Source organism: Merops nubicus, unplaced genomic scaffold (genome assembly GCF_000691845.1).
Source record: "Merops nubicus isolate BGI_N331 unplaced genomic scaffold, ASM69184v1 scaffold3614, whole genome shotgun sequence".
Taxonomy (NCBI): Eukaryota; Metazoa; Chordata; class Aves; order Coraciiformes; family Meropidae; genus Merops; species Merops nubicus.
In genome coordinates, this window is record NW_008603594.1 from 65,798 (window position 1) to 72,962 (window position 7,165).

The window sequence follows — 7,165 nt, forward strand, 5'->3', positions numbered from 1 at the left end:
ACACCTACTCATTTCCAAACAGTGGTCAGTGATGGATCCAGTGCCTCCTTCCACTGCGAGCTGGTTTATTCACATTTCAATTGCTCAGAGATTTATCTATGGGCAGTAATTTGTCAGCTGCCTCCACAGCTGAAACCACAGCTCCGCAATGCCCCCGGCAGGCGCCGCAAGCCTGTTGGCAGCCTGCTGGCAGCCAGCCCTTGGACAAGCAACACTGGTCTGCAGGAAAATGCTGCCTTCCTGGGGAGTCAGGAGAGAGAAACACGGATCAGTCACCTCCTTTCATTGTCTGAGTATGTTGCTACTATAGAAATACTCCTACTAGACACATTTGTACGCCTCTGCTGTATGCACTAACAGATGGGACATGTCCTGCTCCCTGCTGTCTGTTCTGGGGTGATCTAAAGGGAACCACAGCGTGGTCACAGCATACTGCAGCCAGCCGAGCTGCCCACAAAGGCTGCGCCCACAAAGCCTCTGCAGCTCCGTGTCCCGGGCACTCTTCCCTGTGCCTGGGAGATTCACGTGTCCTTGGGAGCCAGGAAAAGCAGGGGAAGGGTAAGCAAGTATCAGGAGAGGAGAGGAGAGGAGAGGAGAGGAGAGGAGAGGAGAGGACTGTAAAATGAAAATGGGACTGTAGCTTGCTCCATCAAGCATGGACAAATCATAGTTGTCGTATAACAGCATCTGCAATGTCATCACAATCAAGTATCAGTACCAGGTCCTCATTAATAAAATCCAAACACTTTCAGGTGGAAAACTAGAGCTCTCTGAAGTCCCATTACAATACCTTGGACATCAAGCTCCTGGTTTTCTGCAGTACTTCTGAACTGAATGTCCCCAGCATCACTGGAAATCACATTACCAGTTAAAGTTTCTTTGATATTCTGTACCTTGCTTATTTTTTTTAAATAAAGTTTACAGCAATAGAAGAGACTAACAAAGACAGAGGTTACAGACGGATGCCCATTGGCCCTGCCAGAGACTTGCCTACCTTTCTGTTAGCATTTGTACAAATAGCAATGCACAGGAGGGTGCAATATTTATAGTACATGTAGAAAAAAAGCAAATAACAGGTAGGAGAATGAGTTGCCCACAGAGACAGGGTTTGCCCACAGAGACAGGGTTTGCCTCCCAGCATTAGCCTCGCCAACAGGATGGCAGGGCTGGAATCCAGATGGGATTCCTCTATAGAGTAAGCCAGCATAAATGGGTTTATTTATCTGGGGGAATTCCTGCAACTGGACTGTGCCTTCTCTGAATAGATTCTAGAAGAAAACAAAGAAAACACATTCAAATCCAACCTAAAAGATTAATAAAATACAGGTTTCATGTCACTGGAGGGTGGTGAGAAGCAGCAGCAGTATAAAAGGGAGGTTCTAAGGCTGGCTCAGATGATTTGGGATAACAAGGACCTTTCTCCAACATGCAGAAAACCAAAACTTTTCACCCATCCCATCATTTGGCCCTATATTTAGAGGGAGATAAAATAAAATTCTGGGACATCAGCCAACCACTAGCTCCAACTTCATATGTCTCCTGTTTCCAGGTCTTGATAAATAAGCTATCCAGGGAGCTCTCATTTTTAACAACACTTTTTTTTAACAACCTCCAACACTTTTACAGAGGAGCAGAGCTAATAAAGTCTGTTGGTTGACTGAGAGCACTGATGGACCTTCTACCCAGAGCTGGAGCACTGAAGTGGCCTCTCACCGTGGGTCATGTGAGCTCAGACTGGCACCACCCCGGTTCCAATGTTGACACAAGGTGCACAGCCTCATTTCTCCATCCTAAAACCCAAGGTGAATACTGAAACCAGTGGAGTGCTTCTGAAGGGGTTGTGCTGAGGTGACCTGTTACGCGGGCTGCGGTGACTGGGATTTGCTGTTTCCTCTTGGCAGAAAGGGTCCCCACACACAGAGAATGAGTTATAAACGGAGTTTAGCTTTTCCTGATCGTTTTAGTTTGTTAAATAAAGTAGGAGATGCAAGCTGGGATGAAAAGCAAACATGAAGCAGGGAAGACAAAAAAAAAAAAAAACCCAACAGAGTAAAGCCTATGAGGCACAGGCCTCATTTCACCACGGGAAAGGTGTGGGAAACAGAATAGCTCACAGAGTAAGAAATTCAGTGTCAAATTAGCTATTTCCCTGGACTCAGACACCCTGCATTGGGTTTTCACACACATTTGAGACCATTAGAAACCAAAGGGAAAAAAAATAAAAGCAGAGTTTCTTGGAAAACAGATTACAAACTGAACAAACTACTAAAACCACCTTGTCTTGGGAATTTGGCTTAAACACTAGACTGAATCAAAGATAACTAACTTCATTAAGTAGAACAAGTCATCTAAATCCTTATTTAGGGAAAACACTGCCAGCAATTCAGCACTGTTCTGCAAAAGGCCTTCAACATTAAAACAGCTTCAGCAAGAGCAACACCTACAGACACACGGCGCTTGTCAAAGCACAAAGGACATGTTTGTTTGGCAGGCGTCAGGACAAGACAACAGATTAAATTTACAGGAAAATTAGAAGAAAATTTGCCAGGAAGGTGAGGAATCAGGTCTGGTCAGAACTTACCTGGTCTCTGAGAGCAGAGTTGGGTTACAGATCCTCATAACACTGCCTCTGTCTTGCAGTATGCTATTACATCCCCAGTCCTTAGGGCACTCCTTTCTGTCTAGGGTCAGGGCTGGGCTGGCCACCAGACAAATGACAGATGCTCTCTATTAACTCCCCTCCCTTTTTCAAACAGGAGAGAAAATAAATAAGGGAGAGAGGGACTTACAGATTGAAAAAGAAAACTAAAACAGCTTTAATGAAAATAGTAACAATAAAATGAAATATTTACAAAACCAATATTGAACCCAACCCCCCCTGGTGGTAATTATGTCACCAGCACCAGCGATACTGTGGAGCAGGCACTGGGAATGTCCCCCAGACTGGACTCAGCAGCAGACAGGAAAGGGATTCAAGAGCTGGATTCTGGAACTGGATTCAGGAACGCATGGATTGGATTTGAAGGCAGGATGGACAGAGCCTTCCTCAGACACTGGCCATTGAAGACAGCTTGACCCTTGTGATCCCTCAGCTTTATAGTGCATATGGCAGATATGGGATGGAATGGCCCATTGGTCAGTTTAGGGTCACCTGTCCCATACACTCCTTCTCACAGGTGCAGCTTCTACTTTCTGCACCCCAATGTGGTACACAAGATTTACCAGTGACCTTGGCCTGCACACCAATCCTCAGTAGTAACCATGAACATCAAGAGTTATCACTGCTAGAAGCAGACACTGTCTGCAAAAACATGCTGCTAACTTCAGCAAGTGCAGTTACTTAGAAGAGACTGATCTGAAAAGTGAGATCACTGAACAGAATTGTCCAGTTCTAGTTCAAACCAGGACAATTTTTCAGCCCCTTCGTAGCACCTTGTGCTATGTGCACAAGTGTTAACAGACAGTGAACTGTAATTTCAATTCTCATTTGCAGTGAATGGGATTTACTATGGCTAACATGAATCATTTTGATAACACATATAAGTAGTTTTATAGAAGATTTAGTACATTATGAAAAGTGCTTTAGCACTTGTATTCCCCCAGGGCTCTCTTATTAAATTATTTTGTTACAACTGTAACTTGGAACTAAAGTGTAGACAACTGAGCACATCTGTACATCAAGAGAAGCATTGTAAGCCAAGACATTCAAGGCAACTTTTCTGCCTTTTTCATTTCTAAAATCCAAGTGAAGAAACTCAATCCCCTCTGGACTGCAGCATTACCAGCTGCTGGAAGGCGAGCACCCTCATCTCCTCCCAGGCCATCAGTGAGCTGCCTCTGTGCAGCTCATGCTGCCCAAAACAGCTGCTGGGGCTCAGCTACCAGGAGCTGGGACGCCTGTCAAGTCACCTCGGGGGAAAATGCTCAACAGGTATAAATAATGTAGGTCTTTAATAACTTCACTTCAGCTATGGAAATGCATCCTGAATGAGGATTTGGCTCTGTACAGAGGGCTGCAAAGTGAGTCAACTGGATTCCACCCTCATGAGGAAAGAAAGTGGGGTTAATAGGAGTGTGCACTACGTGACACCAGCCCTCCCTTCTGACTTTTTTTCTTTCAGATGTATTTTGAACACTGAAAATAGGCTATGATTGACATGTTATGACCACTTCTGAAGCCCTGCTAACCTGTTGTGGGTATGCTAGAGGAGCTTGCCCAGTGCTTACATTAAGGGCTGCTGCAAAAATCAACCAACCACAAGCTTCTGACCGTGTTTAAGGAACAAGCCAGTATTCAAAGACCTACTTAACAAATTACTATTATTCATGAGGTGCTGCTGCCCGCAGTGAATGGAGAACTGCTGCCCCATTGCCTGCAGCCTAATGGGGCTCATCCATCCCAGCTTGCCCCAGCTTGGCAATGCTTTGTCTCCTCAGCGGGTCACACTCGGGGCATTTCCCCAAGGCCCAGCTCTCCCAGCACCCATCTCCCACGGCATGGGGAAAATGGGTGAGAAATGCTGTTCAAGCATGAGATACACTTCAGGCTATATGGGCATGTGCCAGCAGCAGCTGTGAGCAGGGTGAGAAGAACCTACCATGCTGCCATTTTGCTTTTCCTCTCACACGATCACACTCACCAGATCAGAGTCACAGCCCAAATCACCCCTCGGCTCCTCTCACCCCCATGGGTTATGCCCCACTGCAGCTGTAAGAGCAGAGGGAGAAGGGGGGCATCTGGAGGTGTTTAAGGAGTAAAGTGAGGGGGATGTAAGAAGTTAGAGACAACTGCCAAAAGCCACTTCATAAAACTCAGGATGTCCTGAAGATTAATTAAAAGCATCTTCCACAACTATTTTAATATTGTACTACATGATACTGTCATTAATGTATAAAATGTGTAAAGAAAGTGATGGTGGTATTTGATGATTGAAAAATGCTGACACCAAAAAAAGATAATAAGTTTTGTGCATTGAAGTGTTCTGAAGTTTAAACAAGATTTCTGACACTTCTATTCCAGCCATCTGTGCTCACCCTGCAGTTACTGGGGCAACAAAAGGCAGGCACAAGAGCTGGTTCATCCCATCCTAAGACAGGTAGGATATATCCCATTTTGAAGGTGCCTGTTTCTTCTCACCAAGCAGGAAGGCAGCTGGAATGACAAGCTTTAGCCATCTACAAGTCGCCTTCGAGGCTACAGGCTCCCAGGCAACTATTTGGCAAGAGGCACCCCCCTCTCTTTCCTCTGCTTTTAAATCTACACACCAGCCGAGCACCAGCTAGTCATCCTGTCAGATCTTTATCGGCACTGTGCTTCTGATCAAGTATTGTGTCTTTAGGAGATTTTTCGGATGCTTCCTCGGAACAACAAGCCGTAACCACTTCCTACAGGCGCGCAGCTCCGGCGTGCCTGCTGCTCCCTTTAAAGGGCCATCTGCTGAAGAGCAGCCACAGCAAACTTAAAAGGTAAACAAATCTCAACCAGGAGAAGATCAGAAGGGCCGGCAGGCAGCCCTACTGGTGCTCATTTATACTCCTTTATCTTTTATCTCCTTCCCTCTCCTCCTAGCTGCTCTCCCACGGTCCTTCTCCCAGGGAAGTCAGTCCGTGTGCTTGCTTTCTGCAATCGTGCATTTTCAATTCTCAAGTTCTTTATGGCTTCTAATTTTAATGTAATTCTCCCCTTTTGGTATACTGCAAACCTGTCAGGGTAAAGCACACTCTTGAACCTGTTCCCAACAGCGCGTAAATAAATCCCTGGCTCTGGGAACAGAAAATCTCCAACCCTTTGCCCAGAAGCAATCTGAAATGGCAGATTCAGAGCCTCCCACTTAACAGCGAGCAGAAGAGGTGCTTTGGCTCGCACCGCTTTTCCAGCTCTCCACTCATGAACTCCTCCCTAGCCATGAAGCCATCAGCAGGACAGTTACCCAGCGTGGATGTGCTACCCTGTGGCAAAATCTCCTCCCAAAGGCACTCTCTTCCACCACAACTCACAAGACCAGAGCTGTGCTGTCCCCTGGCATAACTACAGCTGCAGGGCTTCTCTAAATTAACCTGAACTAAGGCATGTTTTTGAGAGAACAGTCCAGTTTTGATGTCATTTCTTGTTCTGATTGGCCAACCCCAACACGGTCCTCCAGGCGTGTTCCAGTACTCAGCTGTCCCTGCTGGCAAAAAAATAAATGAAGAAACTGGGGCATGTTTGTCTAATTTCAACCTTCAGCTACTGGCTTTTGTTAAACACTTGTTTTCAGAGTGGTGTTCAGCCTTTCACATTTCTGCTTATGTATCACAATTAAGATATTTCAATCTTCTGATAAACTGAAATGTGTATTTTCTGAGCCATCAGTAATGTTGTTACAATGATTTATTCCCTTAATTTCCGTCTTAGTATAATCTACGATACTAAGCTCCATTGCTCTGATACATTTTAGTTTTTGCACACTGATTTAAGTCTTACCCACTGCACAAGCTGCTATTTAACTAGTCTGTAGAAAGGAAAGTATTTTATCAACATATGGTATAAATTCTTCCATCTGGCTTTCCACTGAAGACAAGGCAGAAAGATTTTTGAACACCTCTGCCTTTTCTGTTACTGACAGTGCTGTAATTTCCATTTTAGACTTACTGCTTTGGAAAGAAAACCCTCTTTTGCTCCCCCCAAGTTTTGAACTCAGAGGTCATCTTGCTTTTGTATCAAGCCTTCTTTCTAATCTATATTCAGTTCTCCCTTGCCCAATTTCCCTTCTCTTCCCTGGCTTTTTCAATTGACTGTTGCCCTCTGCTCCTCTTATCTTTATCCTCTTACCTTTGGTAAGGTTTAGAGAACCCCATGCAGCACCAGCTGCATTTATGTCACCAGAAACCAATTATTAAGCAATATTTCAGTCTATCTTAAGTGAATCAGAAAAATAATCACATCAAACATGAAAAAAAGCAGACCTGACACCTCAGACTATCAGACATAATCCACATGTGTTTTTCTGATGTGTCTTAATTATGTGTTATTATTTCAGGATTGTGTAAGGCTATAATTTCTTTTGAAGATGTTCACTATTTATTTTATAGCAGCTAAAATCCACAACATACTACAATTTCAGATTAAAAGCATGATGCTGAGTTATAGTATCATAAAACCAACTTTTGGATAGCTGGTTCAGCA